This window comes from Caloenas nicobarica, chromosome 4, assembly GCF_036013445.1.
Source record: "Caloenas nicobarica isolate bCalNic1 chromosome 4, bCalNic1.hap1, whole genome shotgun sequence".
Lineage (NCBI taxonomy): Eukaryota > Metazoa > Chordata > Aves > Columbiformes > Columbidae > Caloenas > Caloenas nicobarica.
The window spans coordinates 26,980,858-27,002,592 of NC_088248.1; positions in this window are offsets into that span (position 1 = coordinate 26,980,858).

Genomic DNA, 21,735 nt, shown 5'->3' on the forward strand with positions numbered 1-21,735 from the left:
AACCCCCCCACAAACAAGCACCAGGAAACAAATAATCACACCACCAAACCCAAGAGTCAGCAAGGAAGGTATGAAGTGTCTTGATGTATTTTGTTTTTCGTGCATAGGAGGGAAGTGAAGGCTATTTGCTTTGCCAAGGGTATTTTGGAGCTCTTGTCAAACTAGATTGAGTGATGAATGGTGCTTGAAGTTAGCAAGGGGAATAATAATAAAAAGTGTAACTTCTGCCCAAGCTTTCTGTGCTAGGACTGATCACAAAATAGGTGAAATGGTATGCTGTCATCCTTACAGATACTACAGTCACAAGGTGGCATTATTACAGATAGCTGAAGCATGGTGCATGGTGTCTGTAATCTGTTAAAGAAAAAAATAAGTTTAAATTTGGGCTTCATGGTATGAGTTTTATATAATGACCTAGATCATACTAGTTGTCAGGTTGCTCATAAGCATAAACACAGACTCAGTATGAAAAAACACAGGATGTGATTGATGGTCTGGCCTGATGTTGATTGGGAGCTCTTAGTCTGGTAACCTTACCTTGACATCAGTGCCACTCCCAAAAGATGGTTTGCTTCAACATTTTTGTTGTCATTCTCTGCAGTGTTATGCTTGAGAAGTTCTTTATTTTGAAAGCAACTTCAAAATGTTTGAAATGGCAAAAAATGAAGGAAGAAACAACTAGGTGGAATAGGAAGTTCAGGAGACAAACTGATTGCAAACAGGTTTTAAAAAAGCCTGTTCAAAGTGCTTTTTAGAAATTCTGTTTTGTTTATGATTTTATTGCACCATTCTAGTGGTGCACCTTCCTGCTCTTAGTAGATGTCTGGATTACAACTGTATGATTGGCAAACAGCTGGCCTTTGACTGGAAGATATTCACTGTGCATTCTTCGCTGTGTTGTGAGAATTAGATTTATTTTTGTTTCTTTGGAATCTTGTCCCATCATAACTGGGACATCATGAATGCAGGGTATTTTTCCGCACTCTCTGCAGGGCTTGGATCCTATCCACATAGTCTCTTTGTCAAAGCAAGCAAGGGATAGTGAGGAGATAAATATATCCCTGATTTCTAGCTTGCTTGTTGCACATACTGACCTTGGTACAGAAAAACAGGCCCAGGAGTGCTGAGCTGCAGAGAGTACCAGGAGTGAAAAGCAGAAGCAACTAATTCTGATTATTGTATGCTAACAGTAGAACACCATAACCCACTGGGAGTGCCTACCCAGACCAGGCAGTGTGGGTGCTGTCATATACATCCTTTCAGTGCAAGGGTTTTCAGAAAAGGTCCAGTGCTGCTTTGTCTGAACAGGGTAAGTCTTTGTGATTTCTTTAAGACAGCTGCTATACAATCTTCTGGATCAGTTGTTTGCAAAGTACAGACTTCAGGGAAGCAAAAGCAGCCTTACCTGTGATACAAAGCCTCTGCCTAATGCTGATTTGCAAGCTCAAAAATCGCCAAACCCTCTTCATTTACTAGAAAGTAAAATCAAAACAAAGTGTTCAGATTAGGAGGTTTTTTTGTAAATACTTCACTAGAAAGAAAAAGTCTCCCTTTCTTAAAATTACAAGAATAAGGGAAAGCCTGAATGTGGAAGAGATGGGAGACTGAGTGGGGAGCTAGTTTCCAAGCAATCCCTCAGCTCCCAAGATATGCTGGAGGAGAGTGAGGACCTTTTCAGCTATTCCTCCTGAGTGCCCAAGTGTTGGCCAAACAGCATTTCCACTTTAAATAAATAGCTGACTGGGTTCCCCCTGCCTTGTGCACTTGTGAGCAAAATGATACCAGTTGCAAAGGGACAATCACCATAAAACAAGAACAAAGTCCCTGTGGCTGGCTGAGCTGTACACTTTTCTTCTGTAGCACAACTCTGTTGTAAAGTGAAACACATTTGATTTGTTTGCTATTCCTCTCAACTGCTATTTAAGGTGAGACTAGCATCATACTACTTATTTCTCTCTGTTACACCATTTGACAAGTTTCTAAATCACACCTTGTACCTGCATGGCACCGTGCTGCATGTGTGCTGTGTGTGAAACAGCCTAATTACAGACCCTTTGCAGAAATGGGTGTTGGGAAGTGACAGCTACAGCTCAAGTCTGTACCAGATGAGATGATGTACATCATTTGGCATACTGATCCAACTAAACTGATTTTTGAAAAACCACAAGAGCTCTTGGTGGAAACAAGTGGTGAATCTCTGTCACTAGATAGGTAGTTGCAGCCCTTAGAAACTGCTCTCTGAAATTTGTAGCTCTGTTGAGAAGGCTGTAGGGTTTTCTGTGCATATCTGATTCCTTTGCTCCATGAAGCAGCCACAGAACATGACATTTCTTTAAAATTACAGTTCAGAAATAAGAAATGGGTCTGGCTGAGCCTGGGATCACTTTCTACTGCTTATATAAGAAACCAATAACTTTATGATACTGTGCTTGATAAAGGATATTCTAGTGGGAGCAAACTGTGATGCAACAGACTCAGAACCTGAGGCTAATGGTGAAGGTCAGGCCAAGGCTGAAAATACCATTGGTACATAGTATTGCTCCTTGAAGCTGAAAATTTCACTGCTGGGCAAAAGAGGGGACAGTGCATGGTCATTAACAGTTGCTCGCAGGCAGCATGTGTTTCACTAGCAGCAGTAAAATAAATCACAGGGCAGACAGCCTACTTGATTGGAGGGAGATACAAGTGCCAGTCAAGAAGAGCTGCTGCTCTGCAGGCTGCTGCATTTACACATGGGAAGATCCTTGAGAAAGCACATGCTTGGGGTTACTGTTCCAGAGGGGCCTCAGACCAACTCCCAGGAGAGTGAGTGATAAGCTCAGCACTAAGAAAAATGACAGGACAGCTGAGGCTGCTCCCAGACATCTCAACAGAGCCAGCCCTTGCAGCCAGATCAGTATTTCCTTACTGACCCGGGGTGTGGAGGCTATGTGAAAGACTGGGTGAGAGAGGTGCTTTCCAGCTCACAGGGCTGACACAGGTCACAGAATCAGGTCTACACTACAGAAATGATTTTGCCTCTTCTGTTGCTGCATTTCCATTTAGGCAAGGGAAGAACAGATTTTTTTCTGTGAGTCCCTGGCTGTGCCTGGAAGCATCATCCAGAAAATAACTGGGCAGTATGGCCATGTGCCTGGCTCTGCAGTCTTTTTCCTCATCTAAGACAGCATGAGAGGACTATGCCCCACATCCAGAGAGCGAGAAGTCTCTGTCACCACCAACAAGGGGTTCCCAGAGCTTCCCTGATGACAGATGAGTTACCTCGTGCAGCCAAGGCTCTTGGCAGGGCAGGGATTTCTAAAAGCCCTGTCATACGCCAAGGAGCCATGTGGTGAGCCCAAGGAAGGCAAGTTCTGCATCCACAACAGGAAAACACCTTACTTTTTGGCTTCTTGGCTCTCCATTTGGGCCACATCAGGGCCAAAGACAGGGCTGGTGCTTTTGAGCTTCTCGATCATGCTTGCCCCGGATTTCCAACAGGCAGGAGCCAACTTGCGGAAGCACAGAAGTCTATGAAGAAACTTTGCTGGCACTCGCATGACTCTGCATTTGCTTCTTGAACTCCTGATCACCTGCTCTTCCCCCTGCGGACAAATTTGTTACCGGTATCTTAAGATATTTCCAGGGATGTTATCTGAAAGACCTTTCTGATTCATTCTGTATCTGGCTTATCCCAGGTTTTAGCTTGTCTGCTCATACCCCTCCCTTTAGAATACAGGGCAGAGTGGAACAAAGGGTCTGCATATTCACAGCTTAAGGCACAAAGTAGGTGCAAAATAGTAGGATCTCTGCTGCCTCAGTGGAGGAGGGGCCAGGTTGCTGCATGCTCACATCTCTAACTCTACAGGCTCCCTCTGTGGTTTGTATTTACACCAGTAAATCCATCACGGATTTGAACATTACACTGGATAGCTCCTGGATAAACATACAGTCCCAAGGCAAAGGAGAAATGAGGTTTCCCCAGTAATTAAGGGAGTCCTGAGACACGTATTAATTTAAGCTATCAGTATGAGCCTGCTGAACATTCACAGTGACATGCAGTCTAAACTGAGACCAAAGCACATCCAAATATTGTTTCATGTCATCACTCATAATGCATGACAGCACAAATTCGCAAGGCATGGCTCAACCTGCCCTCCTGGAGAACGCCAGACTCTAATCTGTGTGCTTTCAGCCCCCAAAATGATGATGCAAGGGACAGCGGTTTACTGCAGGCTGCATTCTTCTCCCAGTGGCTCGAGCAGGCATGCATGTGGCTAGGAGGGAGAAAGATGCTGAGATAATTAATTAGTTAGACCTTGTTTATCCTTAGGCGGCCTCTGTAGCCAGCTGGGCCTACCGCAATGATCCTGGGGAACGCTTTGCTCGTCAAGTTGCAGCGTGGCCACCAGAGGTCATGGTCTTCCCACATATGGAACAGAGACCCAGCTAAAGCAGCCCTGAGTTGCAGGCCGGAAACCTAAGCAGGTGGAAGGGTTTCCAAGCTAACTGGATCCATTTGGTTTTAAACAAAACTGTAAGGCAAAGAGCTACAGTATAGCTTACTCTCCTGCTATCCAAGTCTAGAAATTCTCAACCCAAAATAGTGTTAGCAGTTAGCACAGTTTGAGGACATGTTTATCTGAAACATGAGCTCATAGTGGAACTTAGGTTTGGACTTCAGCTGCAGTGAGCACGTTGCCTTCTTGAGGCAGAGCAGCCAGCGAGGCTGTCCTGCAATGCACTCACAGTGGCATGGGATTGGCTGCTCACAGCCAGCGTTGGGCTCTGCGGGGAGGGCTGTGCCTCCAGGGATGCATATAGTGAAACTGCAGCTGCAGGAGGGCACAGCCAGTGTGGGCTCCATGCTCCAGCACCTCCTCTTTGCATGTCTGCAGTGGCTACTTGTTACTATGCTTCTGCTTAGCAGCCTCTGAAATCCTGGTATGTCTGTCGTGTACTTGTTAAGCAGCAAATGTGGCTCTTCTGCTGAATTCCACAGGGTTGTGCCTGGCACTCACAAGCTGGTCAGTCCCAGGTGGGACAGAAAGAAACCTGTTTATGTATCCGGTGTGTCAGGCTGAAGCCAGGACTGTGTTGGGTTGGGTTCAAACCTTACAAACTCCCATTCAGCGTTGTGGTGATGCATGTGGAAACCTGAACGCCCATCTTTCCACTATTCAATGGAGAAGTAACAGATTGTAAGAGGAAGAGTGCTGGACCAAGTTAAAAAGTCCCATTTTACCACTGATCCACCACACAACCTGTGCAGATGAGCGGTGTGATTTGCCTCAACCTCCACGCAACTTCCTCTCCTGGGCTTCTGCAAACTCCAGTGATGCAGGTCATGCTGTATGTGGATATGGAGCCAACATCTCTGTTGCTCCTTTCCCGAGAGGCTGTGGGGCTCCTGGGAAATGCAGGTGAGAAGGCAGGCACAACTAACTCCCAGTCTGAGGACAAGTTCGGGCATTGTGCTGCCTTCCCATCCTCTCTCCTCCCCTCTCACTGGCTCCTTTTTGTTAAATTGCTGTTCCTGAGTTTATTGCAAGGTGACTGCAGGGCTCCTTGTTTACTTAAGTCTCAGTAAATCACGGAGTTAGTAAAAAATCACCCAGGTTGAATGAAAAGCTTTATCTGACCGGAAATATCGGCATGCTTGAGATCACACAGTGTGAGCAGCAGGTGAAAGTCTTTCAGATACCTTGTTAAAGGTTTCTAAGCTGTTTTAAAACACAAAAGGGGAAAAAAGTCTGGAAATAAAAACAGTGCTTCACAAAATTAAACTTCCACATTTTTCAGTACAAAATGTGTCAATGTCTCAGCTCACACAAACACCAGGGAAGGACTGCCTGAAAACTTTAAATGCATAAAGTTGTTTATTTGTTGGGAAGATTGTTTTTTGTTTTCTTTTCAGATGGAGCGGTTCTGCCAAACAGCTCTTGGTTGGAAAAACATTTCCCCACATGGCTAGAGAGTACAGCATATGTTAGGAAGCTTGGTGAATGAGCAAAGGGCTTCTCTGGCCTATCACAGCCATAACTGAGTACAAGAATACATGAGGCTGCCAAAGGTTCAGTTTAATGGAGCTGCTTGTGGTAGGAGGCAGTAAGTTGTGGGCCAAAGCAACATGCAAACACAGCATATATGGTACCCCAAGGTGACAGCAGCAAGATGCTCTCCATGGAGGTGAGTTCTCCCCTGCTACCTCCATTGCAGCTGCCCCAGAGGGTGTACTGCAAATGTGCATGGGGCTGGTGCTTTGGCTGGTGCAGCAGAGGCGAGGATAGAGCAGGCTTTAACAGAGCGTTTTTAAGGGTAACTGATCCCTTCTCAGAAGAAACGGACAGGGTGGCGTCAGCAAGCCCAGCTGTACAGGCACATGCCAAAGGTAGACTAGAAACATGCCAGGCTCACTCATCACTCCAGGAAATCCGCTTGGATAAGAACAAACTTTCTCTATGATTTTTTAAAAATCTCTCAGACACCTACAGTCAACTTTTGGTCACAAGCTGTCTGGAGCTGATTTTTATCCGTGCACTTCAATGGGAAGGGGGTGATGGTTGGGCAACTGATACAAGGCTTCCACTCTGAGCAACCTTGGCTTCAGCTAGTTGATTACTCACTCCTCTTCCTGGCAGGGCCCAGTCTACCTGCTTTTCAAAGTATTTCTGAACACATGTAGCTGCAGGCTACAGGACAGACTGCCATGCCAAAACTAGTGGGACTTGGACTGAGGTCTGAAGGGTCATGAATTGCTGGGAGTTCTGCCACCCTCTGGGCAGCCCTTCCAGGTCTGTCTTCCTCCTGCAGCTGCTATGGACTGAGAGTAACTGCTCTCCCCAATTTTCTGCTCTGTTGTACAAGAGGGACATCGGGTACCTTTTGTCTAGAGGCTAGAATCTTTCAGCAAGATTATACCTTCATTCCCAACAACATTTTCAACACATTATTCTTAATCCAAGCCCAGATTTAGAGGCATCTTTTCTACAACCTGTGTGTCTGCCTATTTCCCACACATGTGAGTGCATGTCTAAAAGGGAATGGAGTAAACAAGGACCCTCAGGAGTTTCATTCCCAGCTCTTGGCTGATCATGCTTTGCCCTGGTCACCTGTGTGTTGTGTTTGTGGTGTTCCCCCAACCACCATTGCAGATGGATACAGTATAAATGGCTTTTTTTTTTTTTGGCTTGGTTTTAAAATAAGTTCGGGCTCAAATAGCTGTCTGTGCCACTGCGCACATGGCTTTCATAACTCTGTGCATACCTGGAGACTCTGCACTACTATTCCCTGAATGACCGATGCTACCAAGCAGTCCTACCAGCAGTGCTATGTTTTCTGGCTGTGACTGACTTGGTGGCCTTGAAGGGCTACCCCAATGACAATTAGTGTCACGACTTGCACTTGTTTATTGTGCGCTTTGCAAGTTCACAGAAGCAGCTGGACTTAGGACAGCTATGTCAGACATCAGACAACTTCAAAAAGATGCCCTTTATCCAAAGCTATGCTCTAGATGTGCACTCTCAGGCTGGTTGCATCATCCATACAAATCACTGAGTTGGTTCTGCTGTGTACACAGAGAGCATGCAAGGCCCAGCGCTGTGTGTGAAGTGCTCTGATGTGATTGCTGCGGTACTTGAGACAATTTTCTGGTGAAATGTTATATACTCTTGAGTCACATCTGCCCTTTGCTCTAGGAATCTCCTGCTTTGACCTCAGCAGACAGCAGAAAAGATGAAGTGAGAAATCCCCCCCCATTTCTGCTTTTACCCTTGAAATGTAGCTTTTACAATGGGTCTGGCCAGACAGTATTTTTCTTCAATGTTCAACTCCTGTTTGAATGTTCCTGTTGACGCTCCCAGCTCGTCATCAGAAGTTTGTGCCGACTTCTGATTGAGCAGATAATGTGACGGTTACCCTTTCTTCCCTGTTGCTTCATGATTTGCAACAGGACATTAGTCAAAACAGCTGCTTCCAGGAACCTGCTGTTTCAGGAACGACCTATCTACAAATATCTGCTACTTGCAGATTTGCTGCTATATTTCCCTGAAGCATCTCCCAAGTGAAGTGTCAGGGCAACAGGATTGATGATGTAGCACGTCTTTCCATCTCTAAGAAGATGACAGGACTGACAGCAGCTATAAGTCAACATGAGACAGAGAACTGCATGGAGGATCCTTGCTTTCTGCCAGAGATGCTCCTTATATCCAGTTGTCTCTGCCACCAGGGGAAAGCAGTAACCCTTTCCTTGGAGGATGCTGGCAGAGATGTGCTACTGAGTGTTTGTTGCACCTGTTATTTAGCAATGTGCATGAGCTGCCTGAAGATCTCAGGGCCTGCTCTGACTGTCTGCTCGCATACAGTGTCCATGCCTGACAACTGCTACAGGCTGTGATGCTGCATGGAAGGAAGGAGCAAGCTAGGAGGGAAGAGCACTCTTGCAGAGTAAAGCTCACACTCGTTTTCTCCCCACATCTCTAACTGTGGTTTCCCAGTCAGATTTCCAGGTGTGTGCATATGTCTTGCATCTGTCTAAGCCCCAAATAAACACATGAGTCCTGGAATCCTCAGGAGAGAAATAGAGGGAGGGAAATCCCCACTTCAAATGGCCTCACTCTTGCAAGGTCTCAAACCATGCATGTACCACATATGTGCTTTCTGCAGCAGCCTTCCAGTTTCCTCAGACATAGGTGAGTATAGGGCAAAACAGTTTCAACTCTTTGTCTCTCTGTTTTTTGTCTAAAGAACAAGAAAAGAGAGGGTTGCTGGTGTGATGGCAAAGTCACCCTAATGGGGACAGAAATGGGGACCACCTTTCAGTTGTGGCCTAAGGACAATAATATTCACATGGCCTGTGCATGGCTCCTTGCTGCCCAGCCCCTCTGATAGCTCAGCTGGACAAGAGGAGAACAGAAGAGGTCCTACCTGCTTAGAGTTTTCTGTCTCAAAGCAGAAGGCAAATTAGGAATGAAGGAGTTGGCCTCATGCAAGCTGCGTTCTTGTAACACCTCAGAAGACACTCAGTGTGTCTGAGCAACAGCAGCCAGTGTGCCTGGCAGAATACCAAATGGGCAAAGACAAACTCTGTCTACTGACTAAACGGCAAGCAATCTCCTGTGAGATCTTGGCAGCAGGAGGTATTCTGTAAAATCACAGCTTCCGCTGTGGTGTTTGTTTTGTGTGCAGCTGGGTTTTGTCCCATCACCATTGGCAGTGGGGGAGTTGCTCAGTTTGTGCAAACAAAGGCACTCAGGAACCCTGGGCTGCTCGGACACATCCCAGCCCTCCCACATTGCCTTGTCATAAGCCGAGCATGTACAGCCACCCAGACATCCATCACACGCCACGGAGACCTCCGTGCCAAGAGCTGGTCTTTTACTCAACTGTGCTCCCATTGCCTCAGCCCTAAAGGGTGGAGGATTTCTTTAGAAACTTCCAGCAGAACAAAGACTTACAGCTAATATGGCTTCATACTAAAAACCTGCACACCCTGTGCTGACAGAAGAGTGTTGAGTAAGAGTACAAGAAGCATTTTTGCCTTTCTATACCATGGCTTTTGTTCTCCTCAAAGCACTAAGACTCCCAAGAGTTGCAGACCTGACAGCTCTAAAGACTGTAATGGCACACAGGGCAACTACGGCTCTGGTGTGCTTCTGGTCTGTGGGGATTTCTGGCTTCATGCTGAGTAGTTTTGTTCTGTGTTGGCTGTGCTCTGCTGTAGGGAGGGCTGTTAACACTGAAAGGAAATGCCAGAACTTTGGAGTCATACCTGGTGTCAGTGAGGAAACTTGAATGACTGTGTATTTTCCCAAACCTGACTTCCTAGTTTTCAAAAAAAAACTAAAACCAACTACATATATATTGCATTATACCTTATATATGTATATATATGCACTTGTTTATCCTTCTGAAAAGTAGCAGGTTAGCCGAAGTGAGCCTGCTCTGGATTTAGCAAAAGGAAATCAGACATAGCAGCTTTGACTTATGCATCTAGGATGCTGATACTGTTAGTTAATGCTTTCTAGCTCCTCTGAGTTACTAGAAAATTCTTTACAAGAGTGGCCTCATAGAAGCATTTTTTAGTCATTATTATTGCACAAAGTTTTGAATGGAGCTCAAAAAAAGGTGGTACTTAAAAAGCACCTCATATGAATTCATGCCAACTGCATATTTATGAAACAGGACTGAAATGTGTCCTGGAGATTGATTTATGGCATGTGATGGAAACACTGCACCTCAGAGATAGATTTTGCTTGAGTATGGATGTACACATCCATGACTCTACCTTTAATCTGCTTAAGACTCTAATTAAAATTTATTGCCATGGCTGCAGGTCAAATGAAATAACTTCAAATGCCTCAAAGATCCTTCCATGCATCAGCAGGGTGGGGCGCACCTCCCTGTTATTTCAAAGACTTTGTCCTGACAGGGGGCTGCTCCTCAGTATCTGTCTTGAAAGAGAGATATTGCTGTGCTGGGGTTAACTGCAGCCAGGACACCCTCAGGTGACCAGTATGTCTGGGTCACAGCAAAACCCACAGCTTCTGATGAAAAGTTCCCATTGACCTGAGAAGCCTGTGGCTTAAAATCTGTCAAAAAACATAAAGATCTTTATTGCGGCATGAAACTGGAAAAAAAACTATGGCAAGAATGTATTTAAATACTACCACTGGATGAATTAATATTATTTTAATCTGGTGGATTGTTTGTACAGTCAAAGAAATACATTTTCAGGAAACGAGGATTATAACTTGGATTTGGCAAATACATTTGTCTGAGTCAAGGATTAGGAGGGTGTGACACTTTTCATTTTTGTTTCATTTTAGTTTAATATAATTTCATTTCTTTTCAAGGAAATGCTTTGGATTTTTTACTTTCTAGATGCGTTCATGGTGAAAATAGCTAGGATTAGAGGCTGAAAAAAAGGAAATGTTTTGGTCAACACCAAAGGAAGTTTTATGAGTCTTCCTTTCACTCTGTTGAAAAAATACTTTCAGGCTAATGCAAAAGATAAGTATTTTCTTTGACTTTTTTTGGTTCATCCTTAACAAAAATGCCCTTCTCAATCTCACTTTTTGAATGTATCTACTCACAGCAGATGTATTTTAAATATAGCTGTTCACAGTCTGTGAGGTTGTGAAGTTGAAACTGAAAAATAAAAGCAGCACTTCCAAGTTGATGCTGTTTCTCCAGCTCCACCAGACTCCAAGGTGCAAACACTGCTTGATCAAAAATGGGCTGAGATGAAGTGCCTGTCCTGCTCATTGAAGCAGATGGTTGCATGTGAAAGGCAGTAGGTTTCTGTGGCATGGTTGCTCCAAAGGGAAGGCTGCTGTAGCTGATCTAGTTGATCTTGTATGATCTGGAGTTGGGGAAAAAGAGGGTTAAGCTGACTCCCTATGAATTCAGAATACACAGTGTCTATGAGTACTCACAAATACTGGCAGCTCACATGTGTTCAGGAAATTGGAGGATTTTGGTTCCTTCATTGTAATCTGGCCACATTTGAGGCAGCTTCACGTGTAGACTGGGAAGATTTCATGAGTTTTATTTTATATTTGGGAGGGCAAAGGGTGCTTTTTAGAGCCTGCATAAAGAATGCAAGGCTTTGCACAACCTGCTGGCAAATCAACAAAGATAACTCAGAAACTATGCTCCTGCATTGCTCCTTTTCTTTATATCTATTTGGTTTCCATTTCCAATTACCAACTTAATTGTCAGTGAAACAAAACCGAGCAAACGGTCCGGCTTACAGCAGGCACAAGAAGGCAGCACAGACTCAGCTGCCAGGATGCATTCTCCCAGTTGCAGAAGTCAGGACTCACTTCCTCAGTCGTAAAATTAAAAATGAATTAAACATCCAGCAGATGTTAATGGAAGGCACAAACCACCCTGCAAACCGCAAGCTTTGGAAGAGGCACAAACTAAATGCAGCCAGGAAATCCCCCACCCAGCCAGGACCTGGAACGTGCCCACACCTGAAGGAGAAGTTCCCTTACTTCTACAGTAACGTTATCAGATGAGTGAAAAATCAGCCCTTGCTATCTCCCCTGACCAGTTTCCACTAACTGGTAGGTTCTCTCCTTTCTGAAGACCTGATCCTGGTCTCCTTGAATCAATGGCACTTTGTTATGATGTAGGTGTCAAAGGAGCACTTCTGCCAGCCAGTACCTTTATAGACAGCTGGGTCACAGTCTCAGAACATTTAGGGCTGGCTGAGGAATGAGGAAAGGGAATTATGTCCATGAGCTAGAAGGAAGGCTAAAATTCTTGGTAGAACCAGGTCGTGGATGTAAAATGGAGTAAAATGTCTTTGCTCCTATCTTTGCTGTTCCTTCACAGATATTTGAAAGCTGACAAAGATTACAGGGCAATAGATAGAGGTGCATATTTCACAGATAAGGTAAGACAGCTGTAAACATAGCCAATACTCACCAGGAAGAAGCAGCCTGGAACAACAGCCCCATACTTTTCTCTCTGGCATCCCATTTCACCTGGCCTGAATCTTTGTTAGAGTAACACATCTTTTCTGAAATCCACCCGCTCTTTCTAGCAGTAGATTTTTCATTTCCCTATCCACACACCTCCCTTGCCCCAGCATGCCCATGTTACTTCAGATTGGCTCCAGCTAACATTACATGTATTTATCTTGTAGAAACAATCAATCACTTGCGTTTTCTGGTTTAGGGGTGTTCTCCCACCTGGCATTGGGCTCCATTTCAGTTTTTTGCATTATGGGACCTCCCTGTCTTCCTGGAGACTCTGCTGCGCTCCCAGCTCTGTGCATCTGTGCCAACAGCCACAGGTCAGGCCCTGCAACAGAATGGGGAAAGACTTTATCTCTGCAATGGCCAGTTACTCCTTTTGCTTTTCAGATATGCTTTTTTTGGGAAATGGGAACTTATTTTAATCGTCTGCTGACAAAGATGGACCGGGCTGGGTGAATTGCAGAGTTGTCTGGGAGAAAAGCCTTTGGCTAGTGCTACAGATGGAACATAAAATTGATCAGAGAGACACTAAGCATATACATTTTCACATGTCATTTTTTTCAGCACAGAAACCACTCACTATGAAAAGGCAAAAGAATAACTCAAGGTCTCTGGAGACGGAGTCTGCAGTGGTGACGAGCTATGTTTCCTGCAGGAGGCATGAGCTTGGTATTGTTATTTAATTCTCAGCGTACCAAGGGAGCATATTTACATTGCAAAATGTTCTTTGTATCCCAATTCATCTATGCAAAGCAATTAGTAAGTATTTTTAAAGCTTTACAAATAAACTTCAAAGCTGGGGCATTTTTTGTTGGTAGGGAAGGGCTGGCTACGAGTGGGAGCTCTGAATGCCACCTGCTGAACACTTCCTTCCTGCCATCAGGGTTTTTGCCATAGATGGGCTTCTCCTGCCTTCGTTTCCTAGCAGAATAGCCTCATGAATTATGAGAAAGCTCTAGAAACAAACCAAATATTGAAGAAAGAGGCTGGTGCAGCAGGCCTCAAAGCAGAGGTTGGAAAAGAGTTACACAACTCCCAAGACCAGTGTCACAAGTAAACAGAGTTTCACAGATTGGGCTGCTGTTTATCACCTCTCTCCCAGTTAGTATTACTCATTTCAGAAGCAGGACTACCCATGTTCAGTGAGGCCAGCATGTGAGGTGCATGTCTGGCCGGACATGGGCCACCCCGACCCACGAACTAAACAGGCAGAGCAGAAACAAGAGGGAAAAGACTCTTGCTCTGCCACCCCACTGGCTTGCTGCCCCCTAGGAGAGGAGTGTACTGCCAGCCACCCTGACCACCATCCAGATGGGAGCTCAGTGGCTCAGTACCTCCTCACTGCTTAGATGCCCCACTTGGATTGGAGGGAGATGCCCCACTTCCTGCATCCCTTTTCATACACTAGATGGAAGATGTGACTTGCAGCTTCCTACATGGCAGCTGTTTTTTGTGAATGCTGGCAGAGTGTGCCAGGTAAAACCTTTGGTGTGAATCTTGGGCCAAACTTTCTTTTGCATTGCAAACTCTTTTCCCAAACTATTTCAAGTTCGGTGAATTAAAAACCGAGAATCAAACATAAAGGAATTGCACCTCTTTACATGAGATGCCTTGTTTCAATTATATGATCTGACTTGCCTTCTTCCTAGGACTATGGATATTTAAAATGCACCCTTCTTCTCCCAGTGAAATTCACTTCTGGCTCAGGACACCACTGTGTTTCTCTGCTGTCTCCTGTAACGCCCCTCCCACCCCAAGACTGGGGTCCCTGATGGACTTTGGGAACTGATCAAGGCATGGAGCAGAGGCAGAAACCTTGGGTCTTTGGTAGCCTGAGAAAGGTGTGGTGCTTCTCAAAGCAGACCAGCAATTAACTGAAATGAAAGGCAGTCATTAGGTGAGGATGCTTAAGGGTTGCCTGGGCTGTCTTACCCATACCCACAGTATTTCACATAGTCAAGTGTCAGATTGTAGGGCACACTTTAGCTTAACTGTGGACCCAGTATAATTACAGAAACATTTATCTTTTGGAAGCATAATTGACCCTTTGTAACTGACGTACTATGAAGGCGAAATTAAGAAAAGCAACAATGCATTGCAAATATTTAGACAATTTCCTCTTGGCACATAATTGCTTGTTTTGTGACCTAAAAACCAGTATTCCTTACAGTCCTTCACAAGGCCACAGGTTACTTAAACTATTTATAGATGCTTTGATCCTATCTTTTTTTTTTGCAACAGAGGTGGTGATACATGGAGCAGGCACATGTGACATAATTCTCAATGCTACCATCTTAAGCCATGCCTCCTTGTGACCTCCTCGTAGTTGCTGTGGGCACATTTTATCAGCTCCATCTATTGCAGAGGATGCTTGAGAAATAGAGGATACCAGACATGCTATGTTGTATCATCGGCCCTTGATGAGGGGGTGAGGGAAGTCTGCCTTGGCAGTACTTTTCCATTTGCTTTCCTACCAAGGAGCTGGTAACCAGGCTGTTAGACGTGGATGCACTTTAGTGAGGCTGATCTTTGCAGAGAGTGAGGTCAGATTTGGCTAACACAAAGTAAAGTACAACAGTATTTATAATATTTTCAGATATGAGAGATTTCAGACATTCCTTCCTTCCTTCCAGAAAGCTCCTGCAGTTGGAATTGGAATGGACCCATATAATACATATTTAATGATTTGTGTTACTGGTCACTGGAGATGACTGAAAAACAGGAGGGTTAAAGTCTCTGGAGCCTCTTTTCATTCAGCAGTGACTTTCTAGGGTCCCCCATGGCCAAATACAAGCAAAACTCCAGAGCTGGTGATTTCCCACAGAATGGGAATCCTAAAGAACTTGAACTTTCTGTTTTGACAATGCAATTGCTTTGTTGCCATAGCATTAGTGTGTTTCATTTTGACAATGGTGAAAATACTAGTCTGTCAAAAGGCAGTAATGACATATTTCATTTAATACCTGAGACAGTATTAAACATAACTATGAAATGGAAATAGTAACACAAAATAAATAAATGAAAATTATAGTCTTTGGAGGCAGGATGAGGAGCAGTCCTTATGAGAAGGAAACCTGAAGAGAAGAAAGAGGAAGAATACCTGGCACACGGGAGTGGTTGGGAAGACAAGAGTCTGGCTGATGAGCAGATGCACCTGTCCTGGTCGCCACTGGTGCGCACATGCACCATGACGTGAAAGATGAACATGTTCCTACTGAATCTTGATCGTAGACTATAGTTTGAATCTCAGCTTCCTGCTCCAATAAAACATTTTGACTTGAGGAAGTGTTTGTGTGTCCCAAGAGGTAAAGATTGGAACAGAAACTCTCAGTTTTTTCTTTTCTGTGCAGAAGACAAGCTAGAGCTGACTTCTTGGAGCAAGGCCTTGACTCCTGTGTGTTGCAACAGACCTGGTGAGAGGTAAGGAAGTGGTGGGGCTGAAGAACTGCTGTATTGGAAGGGCTGTTTCAGGAGGGAGCAGATAGGGCCTGTAACAGATTCTTCTTGTCTTCTTACAACAAGAGCAGGAAAACAGTCAGAAGGGGACTAAGGATGCCCTAGGAAGGCTGAAGATCTACAGAAAGAAGCAGGAGAGGAGCAGGAAGTAGTGAAGGTCCAGTGCTATGTTGAGTCCTTCCCTCAGGACCTCACTCCTGAGATCTTCTACAGGAATAGGTTTTGATTTCTAGTGGGCAGAGCGGCCTTGGGTTGTGTGGGAGAGAAGCAGAACTCAGGTTTCAAGTACCCGGTACAGTGAATGGCCTTGCTGGATTGCCATCACTGTGGATTTGCTTGAGATGACTGCCGACAACTACCCTTACTTCCCTTGACCTCCTCACTAGGGCTGATGGGCTGTAACACCAGAACTATTTACCCTCAAGCCATGGGTGGAATGAGAGGAACTCGCATCCAACTTTAGATCACAGGTACACTAGGCTTCCTTACTCAGGTTTGAGGATGTCAAGGATGCACCAAGGATGGAGACAAGCTGCAGGCTTTCTGGGCCCGTGACTTACTTTTGATCCACAGCAAAGAAACCAGGAAACCTGGAAAATGCTCTTCTTAGAGGTTGCATCGCCATTGCAACATTGAGCATTAACTTGGAATTTTCAGCATGGATCTTCTGCTTGTGAAATCCTGGCCTTTCAAAGTCTGTATTCCCATGTGAGTCTCTTCTGCAGTGTTATTATAAAAAACCTTACAGTTACATATACAGGGGAATTCCCCCTTCTCCTGCCTAACGAATTATGTGACATATAAGCAGAAGAACCTCCAAACAAAGTATCTGAAACAAACTTCACTAAGTGGCCTGTTTCTCAAAAATTACACTTCCCATAAATATTTTCTCATTTCCTGTGTGCTACTTGTTATTTAAGTCAAATTACCATGTGACAACTGCTAACATACATAATCTGACTGTAACTGCCCTAGGAGCAAGTGAAACTGGATGGACAGTGAATGGAAACGAAACCACTCATATGGCAAAATGCAAACTGATAAAACCAATAAAATCCCTCTCCTTTCCTGATGGGCAATGGGCTACATTGGTAAAGTGGCCTTTGACATCGGTAACAGAGACCCGTTTCAGGAAGGATTGTGTTTTCTATAAAAAAGCAGAGGGCACAGCATTTGAGCTAACATGGCAGAGTCTAAGGCACATCCGCTCATGACTCAGTGCCTCTGATGTCATTCCTGCTGTTGGCATGAAAAGAGAGAAAAAGCAGCAAGTTCAGATAGGACCAGGGAAATTTCTAACTCAAAATGGATGGGATGTCACACACCAAACTCTAGGAAGGCAGCAGTGTCCAGGGCCTCTGACCACCTCCTCATTAAAACTCCTTCTCCCTCACCACAGAAAACAATGGAGGCCAAATTGTCCTTTCCACCGTGGGTACAAGCAGCTGCCATGCTCTGCACAGTCTCTCTGCAAGGCTTTATCATGCTTAGTAGAAGATGAAAGACCTTTGCATTGAGACAGGGAGATATCCAGCCCAAGACACAGAGAAATATTTTGCTGGAAGTGTTTTAATGTTCAAGTGCTTACTAAAGGAAGGCCCTATGTGGTGTGTCCGCGGACCTCTTCCTCTCTTCCATGCTGCACCCAGAGACGTTTGCATCTCACTCTGGTCCTCTCTCTGGAATGAACACCACTATCTTTATTTCAGGCAGCCTTTAGGAACCCGTGGGCCTGTGTCTGAGCACCAGCCCTGCAGACTTTCTACAGATGCAAATCTGTCCTTCAGCAGTTCATGCTGCTGTGCTTGTGCAGATGATTCTTCCTCGTGCTGGCTGTTTATAAGGCCTGTGTCAGTAACATTTTGCATGAGTCTCACAACAAAACCTGACAGTGCTGGCTCCTCTATGAAGACGATTTGGAGTCCATGACCGTTTTTAATTAAGACTAAACTCCAGCCCCTGGATTAATGATTGTATGCCAGCTCAAGGGAGACAGCATCTCTAAAGTACCTCCTTTTCCCTCTTGTCCACAACAGGTTGTAGGCTTCTCCTGCTGCTATCCCTGCTTCCAGCAATTTCCCTACTCTCTTTTTCATGAAGCAGCAATTTCTTCCCCACATCGGCATATCCTCTGCAGCTTGCAGGCAGCATCAAAGCAAACGCCTGCAGGTTGTGGCCTGTCCCACAGGAATGCCATCCACAAGCCGAGGGAGCAGTGGGAGCTGTGCAGGACTGACCTCGCTGATGGAGGCAGGCTGTGAGGGAGGCAGCTGCAGAAGATAAAATGCACCTGTTTTATTGAAGGTGTGTTTACATATAGGATCAGATCCTGTCTTACTCTGCTAAAACTGAAAAGTGCAGTGGCTGTTCTGGAACAGCTCCTGAATAGGCTTGTCCAAACAGCAGCAGGGGAACATCAAAAGGTGCAGTGATCATCTGCAGATAAGCGCCCAAACTGTCTGATCCTGAGCTACCCCCAGGCATGGCTTAGTAGTTTGCCCAAGATGAGCTCTGAAGAGCCTATCTCTCTCCCTTATACCAGAGCCTGTTTCCACAGTGATTGCTTCATATATATGGTAAAGGGCTAACTGACTGCCTGTCAAGAAGGTTTGATATCCAAAGAATAGTTACTTGTCAGAAAACACACAGTGTGAAGCCCTTGCTATAAAAGAATGGCAACACAAGCCTGGGTCAGTGCCAGAACAAGCAAGTCCCAGTTGCAGTGACCCGGCCACACTGGGAAGTATGTTTGCATCAAGAATCTTTCAGTAATTATAGCAACAGATGACTTAAGATCAAAGTGTTATTATGAATGATGTGGCGAGGTAATATATGTAAATCTGAGGGTTTTTATCTCTGGATCTGTCTTTAATGCTGCCTTCTGTCCAGTTTTAACCTGCCCTGGGTAAACATCTCAGATTCCATTGCTGCAGCACTGGTCTGGAGAGCCTCGAGAGCTGCCTGGCTTCCTCCATGCTCATCTCTTTGCCTTGTTCACAGTATGGCTGCTGCTGGCTTTCTTGACAGATGTGGGGACAGCAGCAGCTTGTCTTTGGGGCTTGATCCCCAAAGTTTTTCTCAATGCAGAAGGGCATGTTTGCTGTCACACAATGAGTCAACAGAGCCGGGTGCCTGGGTGCTTTGCGCTGACATGCCAAGGTGCTGCTGGTGGTTGCTGCTTCCAGGGTCTGCCTCTCCCATTATCAGTACCCCAGCAGGCAGCTGCTCCTCTGCTGCCATAGCCCAAGTGCTCCAGAGCTGGTTTCTGATCCAACTGCTCCCAGCCTTGCCCCGCCATAAGGCTAAACTCCAAAGAGGGTTTGACAGGAATGCCCCTTTATTCAAGGTGACACAGGTGATAGCTGGTGGCTATCTTCTTGACACAGAGGACACTATTTGCCCAGCCTTCCTAATAGATCCCATGATCACCCTTCATCTGGGTTGAAGCTGCTTCATCTTCTTTCTGTCACATATTCTCCTATAAGCTTCTCCCATGTGTTTATCCTGTATTTTCTTATTAATTACTTTGCCCATTGAAGCTATTCACACCAGGTGTTCTCTTCATGCCATCCATCTGTAAGCAGTCCGTTGGGATGTCTCCTCTCTGCATAACCTGCTCTGAACAGCACTCGCACGTCTGGGGAGATCTTTCCAAGCTCCTGAATGCACTGCAACTCTCTGCTCATTAGTTTAATTCCCAGCAGTTTCACAGCCCTGCTTTCGGTTCCCTTTCATCTGCACAACTGCAATAAAATAACTTTTTTTTCCCCCCCTTTCTTCTTTGTCTTTATAACATGGCTTTTGCCTACGAATCTCTGCACATGAGGAGCAGGAGAATTCTTGGTGGTAGCTCAAAATACAATACAGGATAAAATCCTACTGGAGAAGTAACTTGCTGGGTGAGAGTGCTTATGAGAACCTTAACTGTTCTTGCCTGCATGCCCTTAGAGGCTGACCAACAGGAGCTGAAGTCCCAAATATCACTTCTCTTAGCTGCTCTGCAGGCAACAGGAGTAAATACCTTCTAGGGCCATGGTGAGAAGGGATTGTGGTGATCAGGAGTTGGATTTCCTTTTCACTTATGTCACGGATATCCACCCACTTCACTTCATCCTGCAGCACCTAATGGATGGTCAGTTGTCCAACAGAGGATAGAGGAAATGAGACAGGGAGCAGTTTTCTAAATGTGAGGAAAAAGAGAGAGAAGTTCCTCCACACACAAGTCTCTTGTGTGGCTGCACATGTGTTCCAGACATCTTTCCTGCACAGTTCCTGGTCACAAGCAGCAGAGTGCAGAGAAAAGGCCAGGGCGGCTAGCGATTAGGTAGGGAGAATGAATCCTGACATAGAAAAAGTTCTCCAGATGTCCGTGAGACAGTCTTGATCCTTCCCTCTGATCTTTGTTGCTTTCATTTGCTGTTTGAATTCCAAAGGTGTCTCCACAGCCAGTGCCTTCTGCACAGTTACCCCATGACAAGGATTACATTGGGTAAAGTTTTGAGTTGCCACCTGGGAGCAGGGAGCAGCACCGTCTCTGCACAGGGTTTCCCAAATCACAACAATCATCTAGACTTCTCATTGCTTATGCTGAGATGCTGTGTTGCTCCTGCATGTTTTTTTTCTCAATAGAAAAGCTTAATTAGTGTGTTGCAAAGCTCCCAAGTGTCTAATGAAAATTGAACTGGTAGCATGATGTACTGTGACTCCTCAAACTGTGATAGGTTCCTATCTGGTGGTTTGCTGTGATCCAGAAGAAGTCTGTCCCCAAAACCAGCTGCACAACATGCATGTGTTTTGGTTGCTGTCATCAAAGTCTACAAGATGAACAGGCAATTCATTATCATTTAGGGTAGTGCTTTCAATGTTATCATTTGATCTTCTTAAAAGCTTAATCTTTCTGTCCCTGGAATCACATCTTCCTGATGAGGAACCATTAGAGTATCCTGTGGCGAAACACTGGATTATCATTGATGAAACTTGTGCTGCCCTGGAGTTTTAATTGACTCAAGTGTTTAAACACATGCCTGACTTAAAATGTGGGCACTCTCATTTCTGCCAGAGGAGCTACCAATGCTTTTCACACAATGCCAAGAAATGTTAACTATCAAAAATGTTTGAACATTTATTAACCTCAGTTCCTCACATGTCCTACTCAAAATCCCTCATCAGAAAGCACTGAGCACTTAATGTGCCCTTGAAACTAAGCAGGGCTCTAGCTACATCTTTCTTTTCTTGCTAAAGAAATGTCTGGATTTTGTCAGGGCAATAGCTATCAGTAGATTTTTGTTTGCCTCTGAGCTGCATTCAGTCGGAGTCTATAATATCTGGAACCATTTCTGTCAAAATTTTCAAGATAGAAGCTAAGCTTTGACATTCGCACACAAAACTTAAATATCAGGACGCTTTGATGGTGGCCCTTGGTGGTAACATGTATTTTTGTCAAGCTGTATGTAAGCTTACAGCTGAGATGAAATACTTGAACAGCTTATGTGGTAGGGACAAAGGGGATACCCCGGGCCACAACTGTCATCTGTCTCAGATTATAAAGACAACATAGCTGAGGTTTTTGCCCATACACAGAAGGCAAAGGGAAGTTTGCTAATCTTTTGAAGGAAGCCAAGGCTTGACATGAATATGTCTGTTTTCTCATCCCACACTTTCGATTCTCCTTTCCCACTGGAAGCTATTGGATTGAGACAACGAGGTAGCAGGAACATGCCCTGTCTTTGCTACTTGTGTGAACGACTGCAGATAAAACTGCATCTCAATTTCTGCCTGGAGATTCTCAGCCACTCCCACAATTCTGGTTGAA